General features: G+C 38.9%; 1 protein-coding gene across 10 annotated transcripts in view; it reads left to right on the forward strand.

Annotated features, from left to right (window-relative positions):
* The window catches only part of LOC106082975 (sodium/calcium exchanger 1), a 577,326-nt gene that overhangs the window by 214,259 nt on the left and 345,525 nt on the right, over positions 1–17,542 (forward strand). For 3 of the 10 annotated variants that reach the window (XM_059363421.1, XM_059363422.1, XM_059363423.1), the window contains exon 1: positions 497–2,561. The exons of 4 other annotated variants lie outside the window; for them this stretch is intronic. The gene's annotated coding sequence lies outside the window, so the exon portion shown is untranslated. Of the gene's footprint in view, positions 1–379; positions 459–495; positions 2,562–17,542 lie in introns of those variants that run through there. 3 more of the 10 variants (XM_059363415.1, XM_059363417.1, XM_059363419.1) reach the window with 3 other exon arrangements.

The raw sequence follows: 17,542 nt of genomic DNA on the forward strand, positions 1-17,542 counted from the left end.
CTTTAGATGAGGTGAGTAAATCGCCTTACTTGTTATTACAATCACCCATTAACTCGTTGGACATTTGCTCTTACATTGAACACAACTGTTGCTCTCTGGCAACAATGGGAACGTGGATACCAGCAAAATAAAAACTATCAGAGAAAAAAAAAAGCAGCAGCAACAACAACAATAGAGTTAGAAAAAAAATTTAAGAAACATTGAATGAAACATAAACAGAACTAGGAAAACAAAACAAAAACAAAACACAAGTGTATGAAGAGCCAAAAACAAAAGCCCCTAACTGCCCGCAATGAAAAGATGGAACATTTTTGTTTTTTTTTTTAAGTTTTGTGCTTGGTTTTTTTGTAGAGAATTTGTTTCATTCAGTAGGAGAGTGGCTGTTTGTTGGAATAGTGAGGCAAAGTGTTGATTTTGTCTGCGGTCTGCGAGCGTGTTGAAATTTAAAAGCAAAAAAGGTGAAAAATATCAATGAAATAGAAAGAAAAAAATTTTAAAAATTAATAAACAAAAGGAGTTGTGAAAATGTTTGCTGATAATAAACTCAAAAGTTGTTGAAGTGTTTGTTTTTTAATCGAATTCACCACTTAGTGAAGAAGGAGCCTCGAAGAAATGAAAACTAAAAAAACCGCCAGCCCCCATTTGTGTTGAATTTATAGCCATATAGAAAATTAGTTGTATGTTTTTTGTTGTTGTTGCTGCCATTGTCAGTTTTTTTTGCTGCTGTTGTCTGTTGAAGAAATTTCACACACATATATTTTAGAGAGTGTTTATAAACCCTCTCAGACACACAACACTCGTTTCACATGCAAATTCATTCAGTCATGTTTAGGTACATCCATGAATAGATTCCTCTCCTCTTGCTTAACTGGCGTGGTGTGTTGTAGAGTGGTGTGTTGTGTTTTAGGCACTGAAGAACAAAATCTTTTGCCGCAAAAGAGGTGAAAAAACCTTCAGCACACAGCCTACGAAAATTTTGTTGAAACAAATATCAACAAGAACAACAACAATACTAGTGATGCGCCAACATACACACACACACACATGAGACCAGACAAATATTCATTTGCCTTTTTTTTCCTACTCAATCGATATCGTCGATTTTTGTGTTGTATGTGCTCCCCTTTCAGTTGTCGAATGAAAAGCGCCGCAAACAGACAGATCCGCGTAGAATCTGCTGATTTTATTTCGGTCCCTTCTTTTTTTCTTCCAATCGAATTCCGAGTAGCAGCAGCCAGCCAGCCGCAGTTCTCATTAGACGTTTGAAAAAAGAAAAAAAAAAAACAAATAAACAGCAGACGGTAGAACGGAACATGTGCTTCAACAACGGTCAGTGATCGCTCAGAGGCTAGACAACAAACAGAAAAGAGCAATTATTTTGGACAAAAATCCGAAGAAGTCCTTTTAAAATCTGGTCATCAACTGTTGGATAGCTCTTAACGTAACCTAACATCATTCCTCGTGTCGTCCGTTAGCCCTGCGTGCGTGCGTGCGTTCGTGTTTGCGTGTGTATGTCGTATGTCTGTTGTGTGGCGTTAAACAGAAATATTGCTCCCAACTCAGCTGCTAAGCTAAACTATTTTTAAAAATTTGTGTTAAAAATCTGTTCAGCTCGGTGAGTTTAGAAAAAATAATGAAAATTTTTGTAGCTACAAGAAAATCTAAAAGAAAATCACCTCCACCACCAACACCAGCAGCCAGCCAGCCAGTGAAGAAAAACTAGTGCAATGTTATGAAAAAACAGCGAAAAGAAAAATTCAAGAAATATATATATTGAAAAAAATTAAAAAAAAAAAAACACACACACACAAAAAGAAAATATTTCAAAAAAAAGGAAAACAGAAATCGACAAAAAATATTAAAAAAGGAAAAAAAAATACAAAGCTGGTTGCAGTGCAAAAAATTATCTATTTACGAATCTCTATAAAAAAAATTGTATTAATTAGAGATATACAAAAAAAAACAATAATTCAAAGTGTTAAGAATAATTGAAAGTGTTACAAGCAGAGCATACGAAAAAGAGAAAAAAAAGAGAGTGGCAGCAAGTGATTGAGTACATCAATTAATTCAAGTGTCAACAAAGAGTTGAAGCAAATTTCTTGTTTCCCCCCACCCACACCATCTCTATTTAGCAAAAGTGCTTCAATAGCAACAAAAGCAAAAAAAGAAAACAAAAACAACGAATGTTACAACGACCTCTATATAGAGGAGAAGAAATGCTTAGTGAAGAAGTGTCGAAATTAATATAAATAAATATCTACCTACCTATTTACTGTTATATTTGCCAAACATGAGCATTAACAGAGAAACAAAAACAACCAACGACCACAATTAAATTTGCAATTAAAATATTGACAACAACTGTGTGGAGTGTAAACAAACGAGTGAAAGAAAACAAAAAAACCCGCAAACCCAAACAAAACAAAAAACTACTACGAAGACTCAGTGATCAACTTTATTGGCCAACAACAACAAAAACGCCTGTAACAACCTCATCTGCTGCGAAGGAGAGGGAGAGAGCGCGAAAGAAAGAGTGCAAAGAATTTTTATTCGCATAGCAAGTAAGAAACGGGTTTGCTTTAGTGTCTTACATCTGTCACCTACCCACCCAAGCATTAATTCATTGAGTATGGTTATTGTGAATCATTTAGATTGTTGTGATTGGAATTTAATTGGCGTGCATACGCCAAGATTAAATTGCTAGTCACATTCGATGACTTAACTGTTATGAAGCCCTTAAGCAAAAAAAAGGAAACAAATGAGAATATTGCTGTGTTTTATTTTAGTACTACATATACAAGCCGTGAGGGACAAAAATAAAATAAAAAAATTGTAACCAGTGGAAGCCTGTTTGTTTGACATCAGATGGTAACAGCGATTGGCAACGTGTCAAAACCATACGGGAAAAAATGCAATGTTTGTAAAATTAATAAATAAATGCAGAAAAACATACACTGGCGGGCATTGTAAACAATTTCAATTTAATTAAGTTTGTGCACATAATTTTATGCATTATTGGTATAAATTTCACTTTGCCATTCACAATAGAGTTACCTATTTCTGCTGTTTTCCTCACATTCCTAAATGTGATAAACATATTATGGCATTCCTGAGCTCAGATGTTCTGCATAAGCCTGGGGCCGAACTACCGCATACGTGAATTAGTAAAATGGTTAGAAATCTCTCTATTGTGAATTATGTAACTCTTTATTGAACGGGAGTTTTTGAATTTTAAGAACGCGAATGTTAAAGCTTGGACATAAAAATTTATATACAAGTGGTGTAGCTCCCATTAAACACGAGATGAAATTTCATTCGGTACAAAATCGCACTCGATCACGTATGCGGTCATTCCGCCCCTACACTGGTAATTTATCTAGAACTTCGTTGCATTGGATAGATGTCATTTCCTTACAACTTTCGCTGCACTGCGCTTTTTAGTAGTAAAATAAAACAGGGCTTATGTCAATGACATATTCTCTAAAGAGAGAATTTCAATAAAATTTTCTTTAAGGACAAACATTTAATAAAATTTTCTCAAGCGATAAAATTCTAATGAATTTTTCTTAAAACAACACTTTAATTAAAAACTTCTCTAATTAAAAAAAAAAATAAATAAAATGTTCCTCAGAGACAGAATTTAATGATATTTTCCCTGAAGGCAAAACGTAAAATTTCTATGAAATTTTCTCTAAAGACAAAAATTCCATAAAAATTGTCTTAAATAAAAAACTGAAAATTTCTCTAAAGAATTTTTTTTTTATTAAATTTTGGCTAAAGTCTAAACGAAATTTCCTTGTAGGTTAGGTAATGTTAGGTCGACAAGAAAATGCAGATTTCAACTTGCCCATTGCAACTAGCGGCAAGTAATGGCATCTGTTTTTTTCCACTCTAGTTAAAAGTAATCTTGAAAAATGTATTTTAATCACTCCGCTCTACTTTTGCTTCCATGTCGGTTCAAGTCTAGTGTCAACACTTATTCAAATTGAAAAAATTGTAGAAAACAAGTAAAAGCGCGTTAAGATTGGACGGGCCTTATCTTGAAGAAGGTGTTCTATATTCTCTTCTTCCCCGATGTCCTCACAACTTCTGCGAAAGTCGTAGCTGGCAACCTTCAGCCTGACGTGGTTAAGGGTGCAAAACGAAATAAAACGCAAACAATTAACAAATTTATGAATATTTTTAATTTGCTTCCTGACACGTCACTTATATTTTTTCGAATGAATCAAATTTTTCTGTACAATGAAAAGAAAATGACAATCCAATGCCTACTCAATTTAACATATTTTTTAAAACTCAAAAGTGTTATATAAACTAACAAGGAAAATGAAAACTTAACCTACTTTGTTAAAAAATAAATAATTTAAACGATTGAGAATAATAAATGTGGATACACCACTAGCCTATCAGCATATTTTCCGATTAGACAGTGACCTGTCATAACGGACACAATGACTGAGACGTCAGTTCTAGCCAATGACAGCAAAGCAGTAGACCTCTTCAACTCTAGATTAGGCCACATACCTTTGGAATGCTCACAGCCCCTCTTTGTGACCATCTATCATTCGTTGTCCTTCCGCCCTGGTCCAGAAAACTAAGCTTACATGTCGCTAGAGGCATACCCACAGATTCCAGTATCCCTGGAATGTGTAGGATAGTTCCCAGTCTCGCAAGCTCACCCGCTTTACAATTCCCTGGGATATCTCCGTGGCCCGGCACACAGAACCGGTGAATTTTGAACTGTTCAACCATCTCGTTGAGAGATCTGCGAGAGTCGAGGGCGGTTTTTGTGTACAGAAATACGTTCTCCAGAGATTTAATGGTGGCTGTCAGAAAAGATATTTATGCCAATCGTCGTTATGAGATTATATCTTAGCAATTGCATCAAGTAGATGGACTTTTGAAGTGCCGTCCACCAGACCACAACACCATACAGCGTAATAGGTCTGAGAACTGCAGTATATACGCAATCCATGACACGTAGTCTAAACCCCCAAATTGTGGCAATGGCTCTCTTGCAGGTGTATAGGGCAGAAGTTGCCTTTCTTGCCCTTTCCAAAAAGTTGAATTTGAAGTTCATTTTCCTGCCCAGCAAAACACCCAGATATTTATTGAAAGCTCCTTCAATGTCAAGAAATGCTACCATTGTATATTCCTTGACAGCGAGAGAACCCTCCATGTTACCGACTAGGCCGTGAAGGGCAATTTCAGTGGATTTGCCTTTACTATATGCATGCTGCTGCCGCGACACGCGATCTCCAGGGATCTTTGCCCTAAGCTGCGTTTCTATGAACCTCTCAAGAGTCCTTAGCATAAAGGATAACAGACTAATAGGACAAAAATCTTTCGCCTTTGTGGGGTAGGATTTTCCTTCTTTCGGAATGAAAATGACCTTCGTGTCCCTCCATCACACTAGTATGATGGAGGGACACTCCGCTTGTATATGACATTCTGATACAAGCGGAGTACATCTCCCTAGGCCAGGGAACCAGTCTATCACACACAGCTTGTAATTCAACCGGTGATACATCATCAGGGTCTGGCGACTTAAGGAGTCAAAACTTCCTATCGCCCAAAGGACTTTCGTCTCAGACACAATTTCCCTAATAGCCTCCGACGAATGCATACCAGTGACAACCTCTTCTGGCGCCACATTGTCCTTTGGAGAATTTCCCGCGAAATGTGTATCAACGAGTAGTTCTTGTGCTTTCTCACTAGACATTGTCCATAGGTTAGGGATTAGGTTAGGTAAGAGTGGCACTCCTTTGCAAACTCACTTAGACAATTTTATGTCCATTGTGATGCCACAGGCTTCTGGCGGGAATCAACCCACGACCCCTTCACTGGTAATCCAAGCACGCTACTAACTCGGCTACCGGGGCGCCCTAGACATTGTCCATACATTCTCTGACTTCTGGATATACCTCACCGTAATAGGTCTCAAGGACAGAATCATCCTTAGCCTAAAGGCCTCAGATGTATCCTCCGCGGAGCTGCAGAATTCTACCCAGGATTTGTTCTGAGCCTTTCTCAACTCGCCCTTGCATTTTCTTAGCTCAGCCTTTTAGATGTCCCAATCGTGTGGTGCTCTTGTGGCTTTTGCTCTGTTGAAAAGTTTTCTGCAGTCCTTCCTTAGACCAACCAACTCTGGAGTCCACCATGGCAGTCGTTGTTTGTCTCTTGGCTTGGCACTAATCATTCAGGGCCTTCGTGAACGCTTGATCACTATGTCTATATCCTCAGTGGGGATAGACATGCAGAATTTGTGCATTCTGGGCAAACAAAAGCTGGATACCATCTCTCGCTAGCGCTCACGTTACGATTCGCAACATCTTTGAAGAAGTACGGTCTAATGATGCCACCAGCCCATAAGCCGCACAAAATTCTGACTTTTTCTGGATGCATTGGTAGCTCTTGCAATGCTTCTGGCTGATTCTCACTCCAAATTGACAATTCTGCTCATGTACGTACCCATTGGGCCAAAAATGAGAAAAAAAATTAGCAAAAATGAGCGATGAACTTTCATAGCAGCGCACGCTTTTTGATAATAAAACTCAGCAATTTTCATGCGTTGTTCGTCGAATAACAGGCAGAGGACTAGAAAAAGATGACTTCAAAACCACGATTTGGGTACGATTGGAGAGATACGACATGATTAAAAGAACAGACGAAGGCGAGAAAACAAATACCACATCACTTTGTTCTACACTCGAAAATTCAAAACCTTCATTGTGACGATCCTCAAGAGTGTGGTGTGCTGGGATATTTGTAAAGCTGGCATTGAGCTCGTTCACATTTACGTCAGTGAAGTTATCGAAAGATCTGCGACCGATGCCAATATCATGAATGGTCTTCCAAGTCTTCTTCGAACCCATCGCAGAAGTGAAACATTTGAGATAGTACTTGATTTTGGCAGATTTTATGAACATACTAACACGAGATCTGTTTGACTGATATTCCTCTTGTAGGTGCGTCCTAAAACGCTTCCATCTACGGTATGCAGTGTTTCGATTCTCAATTACAACACGAGCATCTGGCGAAAACCAAGGTTTAGTCTTCGAACAAATTCGTCTCATTCTAAATGGGAGCATAAGATCCTGGAGCAAGTTGGACCTGATCGTCTATCCATTCCATATGGTACGGTAAATTCCAATCGATATCAGAATTCAAAGAATGCAAGGCTGCGTAGTTCAGATTGTTGAAATCTCTAAATGAATATGTCTCCTCGCTTCTAAGGATTTCAAAGTCGTACGACAGAAAGATCAAATCATGGTTGGAGAAGCACGATCCTGAAAATTGGTCATACAAGGAAACATTAGAAATCTCAATGACAAAGAACAAATCTAGAAGGGTACTAGAACTGGACGAAAAATGAGTCGGCGTGGATGTGTTGGAGGGTAATTAGCCCAATAATGACATCTGCTCAGAGAAACTTGTATCCAAAATCACCTTCTATAATGACATCCGAGAAGCCAATAGTGAGGTGTTCCAATATTTCCAAGAATGTTCGCATGCCAATGTTGTTGTTTGGCCTATAGTATTTTTGAATAGTTGTAGTGTAATTTAAAAATCTCTCAAAACACAAACACACTTCATTCATTCATTATAATTAAAATTTTATTTCGCGGATATGCAAACCTCGCAAAATGAAACCTTGTCGGCGATAATTAATTTTTCTGTGCATATAAATCATGTCGATAAATATTTCTTGGGTTGCCTTATTTATGCATGCATTAAATTTTGCCCAATAAGAAACAGCACAGGGTTGTGTGGCCTTTCCTTTGATTTCTCTTCCTTTCAGTGAAATCAAATACAAAAATTTTTTCAAGAGACTATAAAAAATGAATTTAATCTCGATAAAATAGATTGTTCCGGGGTGAAAATAGGGTACAATATTTTATGATATCTGAGGGGGGCGGACCCACCCCTGAGGCGGGCGGACCCTCCCCTTTTCCCTAATTTTCAGAAACGCGAGATCTCAGAGATGGGTGGTGCGATTTAAGCCCACTTTTGTGTGCTCTTACAGTAACCTTCAAACAAAATTTTATATCCAAATTCCGGATGGGATACCTAGGGGGGATGCCCCGCCCCAAAAACCTATCAATTATATTTATAGACCAAATACGACAATATGGGACTTAAATGAAAGGTATTTAAGATTGGAAAACGAATCTGATATTCAAATTTTCACCGGATTGTGACGAAATGTGGTTTACATATATACCCGAGGTGGTGGGTATCCAAAGTTCGGCCCGGACGAACTTAATGCCTTTTTACTTGTCTACTTTCGCTTAAAATATCCATAACATGACAGCCAAACTATCCAATGCTTCAGCACAAAAACTAAATTGATTATTAATAGAATGAATCAATTGGACAAATGTAAGCATAATAAGATTACAACTGTCCTCTGTGTTAACACACAGCCACTCTGGGGGCCTTGACATCTAGCAAAGGTCAACACATGAAACATTAGCACCGCTAAGCCACGGGAAAGAAAGGTAGAATGTGCAAACCCAAAGAGTTAACCAATTACCAGGGCAAAAAATAAGAAAATGGTTAAAGGGAAATATATGTCATTATACCCTACACAACTACTGTGGTACAGGGTATTATTATACCCTACACCACTACTGTGGTACAGGGTATTATAACTTAGTGATTTTGTTTGTAACATCCAAAAGGAAGAGAGATAGACCCATTGATAAGTATACCGATCGACTCCGAATCAGTTTCTGATTCGATTTAGCTATGTCCGTCTGTCTGTCCGTCTGTCTGTCTGTCCGTCTGGCCATGTTAATTTGTGTACAAAGTACAGGTCGCAGTTTTCGTCCGATCGTCTTTAAATTTGGTACAGGCATGTTTTTCGGCCTAGAGACAAAGTCTATTGAAATTGGAAAAAATCGGTTCAAAACTGGATATAGCTCCCATATATATGTTCGTCCGATTTGCAGTAATATTGCATTAAATGGTCATTTGTTAACCGATTCTTCCGAAATTTGGCAGGAAGGATTTTCTTACGACTCTCGACATTACTGGTGAATATCATGGAAATCGGTTCAGATTTAGATATAGCTCTCATATATATATATATCGCCCGATGTTCACTCCTAGACCCACTGCAAGCACATTTATTGACCAATCTTGCCAAAATTGTGCGCAACGCTTTCCTCGATGACTACCACAATATACATAGAGTTTGGTCAAAATCGGTTCAGATTTAGATATAGCTCCCATATATATGTTCGTCCGATTTGCAGTAATATTGCAATAAAATGGTCTTTTGTTAACCGATTTTCGTGAAATTTGGCAGGAGGGATTTTCTCTTGACTCTCAATATTACTGGTGAATTTCATGGAAATCAGTTCAGATTTAGATATAGCTCTCATATACATACATCGCCCGATTTTCACTTCTAGAGCCACAGCAAGCACATTTATTGACCAATCTTGCCAAAATATTGCACAACGCTTCCCTTGACGACTGCCACATTATTTGAGGAGTTTGCTCGAAATCGGTTCAGAGTTAGATATAGTTCCCATATATATGTTCGTCCGATTTTGAGAAATATTGCAAAAAGTGATAATATATGTTTTCTAATCTTAAAAATCTTTCATTTGAGTCCTATATTGTCGTAATTGGTCTATATATGTATTTTGGGGCCGGGGCGGACCCCTAGGTCCCCCATCCGAAATTTGGATAACAAATTTTTGTTTTTAGGTTACTATAAGAGATCACACAAAATTTCGTTTAAAATTGCAGCACCCATCTCCGAGATCTGGCATTTCTGAAAGTTAAGTAAGGGGGGAGGGTCCGCCCCCCCCCCCCGCCCCTCAGCCTAAATCTCTGGACTAAATCTCGGACACTAAAGGAATAAATTTTTATGTCAGATTAGCACTCTACTTTTAAATAATTTTGGGGGGTTTTTGGGCATGGGGGACCCCGCGAACACTTTGACCTAAATTTGTATACCTACTTCATACTCTACTCTTAAATACCTTTCTTTTGATACCCATATTGTCCCAATCGGTAAACATGTCCTTACGGGTGGGGTTTGGGAAGGGGCGTCCCCCCAGGTCATTTGACACAAAAATGTTAAACCAATTTCCTGTTTTTGGGGTACCGTAAAGTGGCATACAAAATTTCGCTTAAATTGGTGCAAGCATCTCTGGGATCGGGCCGCCTCCCTTCGGATATCGAAAAATGTAGTACCCACGGGATCACCACGGGATCATTATGCACCATCTGTGAAAATTTCACGAAAATTGGGGTTCCGCCGTTTTGGAGCCTATAAGGAACAGACAACCAAACACAAATTTATTATACCCACCACCATAGGATGGGGGTATACTAATTTCGTCATTTTGTTTGTAACAAGTCGAAATATTCGTCTGAGACCCCATAAAGAATATATTCTTGATCGTCATGTCATTTTAAGTCGATATAGCCTTGTACGTCCGTCTGTCTGTCGAAATCACGTCCACTTTCAAAGTAGTAAAGCTAGCCGCTTGAAATTTTGCACATATGCTTTTTATTAGTGTAGGTCGGTTTGGATTGTTAATGGGCCAAATCGGCCCATATTTTGATATAGCTAACATATAAACCGATCTTGGGTCTTGACTTCTGGAGCCCCTAGAGGGCGCAATTCTTATCCGATTTGACTGAAATTTTGCACGTGGTGTTTTGTTATCACTTCCAACAACTGCACAAAGTATGGTTTAAATCGGTCCATGTTTTGATATAGCTGCCATATTAACCGATCTTGGATATTGACTTCTTGAGCCTCTAGAGGGCGCAATTCTCTTCCGATTTAACTGAAATTTTGCACGTAGAGTTTTGGTATCACTTCCAACAACTGTGTTAAGCATGATTCAAATCGGTTCATAATCTGGTATAGCTGTCATATAAACCGATCTTGGATCTTGACTTCTTTAGCCTCTAGAGGGCGCAGTTCTCATCCGATTTGGCTGAAATTTTGCATGAGGTATTTTGTTATGACTTTAAATAACTGTGTTATGTATGGCGTAAGTCGATATGGAACCTGATATAGCTGCCATATAAACCGATCTGGGATCTTGATTTGTTGAGCCTCTAGAGGGCGCAATTCTCGTCCGATTTGGCTGAAATTGTGTATGAGGTATTTTGTTATGACTTTAAATAACTGTGCTATGTATGGCGCAAATCGGTACATAACCTGATATAGCTGCCATATAAACCGATCTGGTATATTGACTTCTTGAGCCTCTAGAGGGCGCAATTCTTATCCCATTTGCCAGGAATTTTGTACAACGGCTTCTCTCATGACCTTCAACATACGTGTTCAATATGGTAATCGATCAATAGCTTCATACAGCTCCCATATAAACCTATCTCCCGATTTTGCTCCTTGAGCCCCTGCAAGGCGCAATTCTTATCCGAATGAACTGAAAAATTACACAATGTCAGCATTCATTTATGGTCCGGACTATAACTTGGTTTTTATTTAAAAGATTTGGTCAAAATATGCTATTTATTGAAAATTTTGTCAAAATTCTGTCATAATTTGGCGGTTAAGTTGGTAGCTTTTTATTTTATAGATTTTTTAAAACGTTTTCGAATGAGGTTGTTGCCATATCTTCGCACGTTTAGGAGGAATCCTTAATAAGTCTTCAAATATGCAGCAAACACAGTATTTATAAATAGAAAATTTTCAATTTTAGTCATTTGTAAGTATAATAAGATTACAACAATCTCTATGTTAATTTCGATGCACTCGTGGCATTGTGGGATATGCAATCGACCAAACGCAGGCATACAACAAAACCAACAACAACAAAAAAAAATAAAAGAATGTAAAACATCGATAAACATGGGAAGGAAAGGAAGAAATAAAGAAAGAAAAAAAACGAAGGCCAGTATCTTGGCCCAAAGATAAGACAAACCAAAACAAAATATGGTAACCTTTGACGTCAACATGTTGTTTGTATGTCCGTCCGTCAGACAAACCATCTGTCTCTCTTGCCATGTCAGCAGTTCGTGATATATTGTTAATGAAATCTGACAGGCCAATTTAACGGCGTGGGCCGCCAATTCATGCCATTAGCAACGTCGTTGTTTATCTTTTTTTTTCGCCCACCCCACCCCATTCGCAACTAACGCCGCTTTAGTTGGTCTCCCAGAAATGTGTGGCGTCTGCTTGTTGTTGTGGCGTACATTTCAATTTATGCAGTTTTTGTGCCGTTCGGCCTCATCTAATTGTGACCGATTTAATTTTTTGCCTAATTGCAAAACATTTGAAGATAATAAGCATGGGATTGGTTGTATACTGAAGGAAAATACCATAACGTGTAAATTGTGGTTTCGATGAATTGTGAATTTAAAGGAAAAATTCCCGGATAAGAAAATTTGGATTGATCAAATTTTGACGTCTGTCCGTCCGTCCGTCTGTCTGTCGAAAACACGCTAACTTTCGAAGGAATATAGCTTGCCGCTAGAAATTTTACACAAATACTTTTTTTATAAGTGTAGGTCGGTTGGGATTGTAAATGGGCCAAATTGGTCCATGTTTTGATATAGCTGCCATATAAACCGTTCTGGGATCTTGACTTCTTGAGCCTCTAGAGGGCGCAATTCTCATCCGATTTGACTGAAATTTTGCACGTGGTGTTTCGGTATCACTTCCAACAACAGTGCTAATTATGGCGCAAATCGGTGTATAACCTGATATAGCTGCCATATACACCGATCTTGGGTTTTGACTTCTTGAGCCTCTAGAGGGCGCTATTCTCATCCGATTTGAATGAAATTTTGCACATAGTGTGTCGGTATTACTTCCAACAATTGCACTAAGTATGGTTTAAATCGGTCCATGTTTTGATATAGCTGCCATATAAACCAATCTTGGGTCTTGACTTCTTGAGCCTCGAGAGGGCGCAATTCTCATCCGATTTAACTGAAATTTTGCACGTGGTGTTTCGGGACCACTTCCAACAATTGCGCTAAGTATGGTTGAAATCGGTCCATGTTTTGATATAGCTGCTATATAAATCGATCTTGGATCTTGATTTCTTGAGCCTCCAGAGGGCGCAATTCTCATCCGATTTGGCTGAAATTTTGCATGAGGTGTTTTGTTATGACTTGCAATAACTGCGCTAAGTTTGGCGCAAATCGGTATATAACCTGATATAGCTGCAATATAAACCGATCTGGGATCTTGACTTCTTAAGCCTCGAGAGGGCGCAATTCTCATCCGATTTGACTCAAATTTTGAACGTGGTGTTTCGGTATCACTTCCAACAAAAGTGCTAATTATGGCGCAAATCGGTGTATAACCTGATATAGCTGCCATATAAACCGATCTTGGGTCTTGACTTCTTGAGCCTCTAGAGGGCGCAATTCTCATCCGATTTGGCTGAAAATTTGCACGTGGTGTTTCGGTATCACTTTAAACAATTACTCTAAGTATGGTTTTAATCGGTCCATGTTTCGATATAGCTGCCATATAAACCGATCTTGGGTCTTGACTTCTTGAGCCTCTAGAGGGCGCAATTCTCATTCGATTTGACTGGAATTTTGCATGAGGTGTTTTGTTATGACTTCCAATAACTGTGCTAAGTAAGGCGTAAGTCGATATGGAACCTGATATAGCTGCCATATAAACCGATCTGGGATCTTGACTTCTTGAGCCTCTAGAGGGCGCAATGCTCATCCGATTTGGCAGAAATTTTCTACAACCGCTTCTCTCATGACTTTCAACATACGTGTCTAATATGGTCTGAATCGATTAATAGCTTGATACAGCTCCCATATAAACCGATCTCCCGATTTTGCTTGGTGAGCCCCTACAAGGCGCAATTCTTATCTGAATGGACTGAAAGTATGACTTCTACAATGTTCAGCATTCATTTATGTTCCGATTAGGACTATAACTTGATATAGCTCCTATAGCATAACAGTTCTCATTCAATATTCTTTGTTTGCCCGAAAAGAGATGCCGCGCATAGAACTCGACATATGCGAACCATGGTTGAGGGTATATAAGATTCGGCCCGGCCGAACTTAGCACGCTCTTACTTGTTTTCTGATGTTCCTGCCAGGATTCGAGCCCAGGCGTTCGGCGGACAAGCTAACCTCTGCCATATTCTATTTACTCCCGTCCATAGTGTTGGCATAAAATGCTTTTAACCCAACTATTAACTTAATTACGAATTATATCTTCACTGACCTTAGATTACTGGAAGCTAATCATTAATCTAAAAACCCACTCAAATGGAAGACAGGTGCCATCTATTATGTAATCTCCTAAGAAAATTAATTTGTCATCTGCAAATTTGTGTAACTGGTTATGGTTTTCTTAGTTCTAATTGTCCACTTGTCAAATAATTTTTACTTTGCCTGGTCATCAATTTCTGGGTTGGTGACCTCAGTGTCATTCCGCATCATGTAGAAATTAAGAAATGTATGCATAAAATATGTCCATTGATTAAATTTCGCCATCATAAACATATTTGTTGGCGTTAATAAATCATGCCTTCTTTGCTCGTTTTTTTTTGCCAGCTAAAATTCTAATGAAAATGATGTAGATGATGATGATGTAGATGATGATGATGTATATGATGATGATGACGACATTGACAGAGACATCATGAAGCAAACTGGTTGTAGTTTGTGTCATCATCATCTGTGTTGGTCTTCATCATGGTCTGTCGGCTACATCCCAAGTCTCAACAATGTTGTGGTTGTCATCATACATGGTGTCATGTCACACCGTAGCACAGTGTTCCAGGAGACCGGATACCGGATTGAGTTCATTATTTTATAAGAGAAAAAAAAACTAATAAAATGTGCAAAATAAATTATTTTTAATTAGATGGTTGCATAGTAGTGCAAATGTTTTAAAGAATATTTAAGTGTCTTGCTTCATGGTATGCAAAGTGGTTGGTTTGATTTATTCAAACTTGGAATAATTTTTATTTTCTTAAACTTAACTGCATTCATGAACTCATTTTTTTATAAAAATAGTTGGAATTTTAATGACTATTTGAATTAAAATATTTTTTTTTTACTCACCACAATCAACTTTGCTTCAGCGGAATAATAGTTGCTTATAAAACTTTCGAGACAAACAAGTTTCTGCAATACAAAAGTGAATATATTTTAGACTTTATTCTCAACAGATGGCAGTTTGGTTGGTAAAAAGCCAAGCCAAGTAATCTGTCAATGGGAATTTTTTCTAGTGAATGTGATACTGAATCTGAAGCGATGAGTCCTCCCTATCATTTTTCAAAGGATTGAGTGGTAATTTCATTATTGTTATGGTAATTTTAGTGTTTACTGTGTAATTGGTTCACATAAAGGCCCACTTTTGATGCATTCAAGTATTACGATGTATAAATGGGTGCCTCAATGTCAGCAAAGCTTGGTTGATCCTTTTGGTTGGCTATGAGCCCAATATAGCCTCAATTCTTGAAAACCGCAGCACCCGCCCGATGTCTGCTATTTCGTTGTACTCTAACTCCATTATCTCAACAAAGAGATATGGACCTACAGCAGCTTTTTTCTGAAAGCCTATGTCTTCCTCTACAAATGTCTAGAATATTTTGTACCGCTAAGATCAACAGAGAAGTCGTTGTAGACTTATTTCCAATTTTTTGCCGTTTGGCCCACTGTGCGACATGAAAATATATATGCCCGCCTTTACCAAAAAAATAGATGCTACAAATAACAGCCTTCCAAGTCGAGTGTCAACCCGCCCTTACGAGTTTCCTTACATGTTTAAACTCATTTGGTGCAAAGCGGTCTATATTCCGTTTGTGGGGTTTTGGGGTAAAATGAGCCCCTGAACCATGGACATCAAGTTGGCTTATTTTAATGTTATTGCCTCTGGAAGAAAAAAGGCGTAAAAGTGGTCGCGTATGCTGATGACGTGGCAATTGCGGTTAAGGGAAAGTTTCCCAGAACTCTAAGAGATATACTTCAGGAAGCTCTACGTGCAACAGCAAGGTGGGCTACCGAAAGTGGTCTGGGTATATATCCGTGCAAGACTGAAGTAGTTCTTTTCAGCAGGAAATACAAGTTGCCTGCAGTGGAGCCTGCCTCCCTGGGGGGAGAGAATGTACAGAAAGCGCTAAGTACGTGGGTGTATGGCTGGATAGGAAATTAAACTTCAAATCCAACATTTTGGAATGGCCAAGAAAGGCCACTCTTGCTCTATACACCTGCAAGAGAACCATTGGCAAAAGTTGGGGGTTTAGACCGCGTGCCGTGCATGGGGTATATACTGCAGTTGTCAGACCTATAATGCTATATGGTGTTGTGGTCTGGTGGACGGCGCTTCAAAAGTCAGGTGGAATCGCTTAGATATAATGTCATTACGACGATTGGCATAAATATCTTCTCAGACAGCCAGGCAGCCGTTAAACTCCTGGAGAATGTATTTCTGAACACAAAAACCGCCCTCGACTGTCCCAGATCTCTCATCGAGATAGCTGAACATTTCAAAATTCACCTGTCCTTGGTGACGGGCCACCCCAGGGAATTCCACAGCAGAGTTTACGACTAGGAACTACCCTACACATTCCAGGGATACTGGAATCTGTGGGTATGCCTCTAGCGACATGTAAGAAGTTTTCAGGACAAGGGCAACGAATGATAGAAGGTCACAATGAGGGGGCTGTGAGCCTTCCAAAACTATGTGGCCTAATCTAGACTTGAAGAGGTCTACCGCTTTGCTGTCATTGGCTATAACTGACGTCTCAGTCATTGTGTCCGTCATGACAGATCACTGTCTAATCGGAAAACATGCTGACAGACTGAAGGTTGCCAGCAACGACTTTTGCAGAAGCTGTGAGGACATCGAAGGAAAAGAGGCTATAGAACACCTTCTGTGTGTATATCATGCACTAGCAGTCAGAAGGAGTTTCACTCTAGGTTCTCATTTCTTTAGGACCTTTCTGATTTAGCGGATGTAAACATTCACAAGTTATTGGGCTTTTTAAAGCGATTTGGATGGATCAACGGTAGGAACTGGGAGGCATCTTCCTTCTTCTGTTCCTGTGGTATCACAATGAACGAAAACGTCTAAGTGAGTCTGATGGCAGACCGCCACTTAAACCCAACCTAACCTTTTATAATGTTAAGGTCAGTCTACGTGTACGTTACTTGGAGGAGGGTCAGCCCCCCTAAAAATAGATTAGATAGTCAGATTTGTATGCTATTCCGAAATAGTTTTAATTTGAGCCTTATATGGTTGGTCCACATGTCCGTTTGGTAGGTTTTTTTAAATCGCCCCGCAATCATAGTCCCAAAATCGGATGACAAAATCGTACTTCACTCTCCCAAACTGCTTTTTTTTCATTGCCATATTGCCATGCGCTATCTGCTGATGGTGCAGTTTAAGTTCCAACATTGGATGTTAAAATCGTACTTTTACTCTCAAGTAGATGAGGATTTGAGCCCTATACTCCTATAACCGATGTATGTATATGTCAGATTGGTGGAGGTTTTTAGGATGGGCGGCAAATGCATTATTGTGCGGCTTCGAAAGATGTGATCATGCCAAATT

This window comes from Stomoxys calcitrans, chromosome 2 (genome assembly GCF_963082655.1).
Source record: "Stomoxys calcitrans chromosome 2, idStoCalc2.1, whole genome shotgun sequence".
Taxonomy (NCBI): domain Eukaryota; kingdom Metazoa; phylum Arthropoda; class Insecta; order Diptera; family Muscidae; genus Stomoxys; species Stomoxys calcitrans.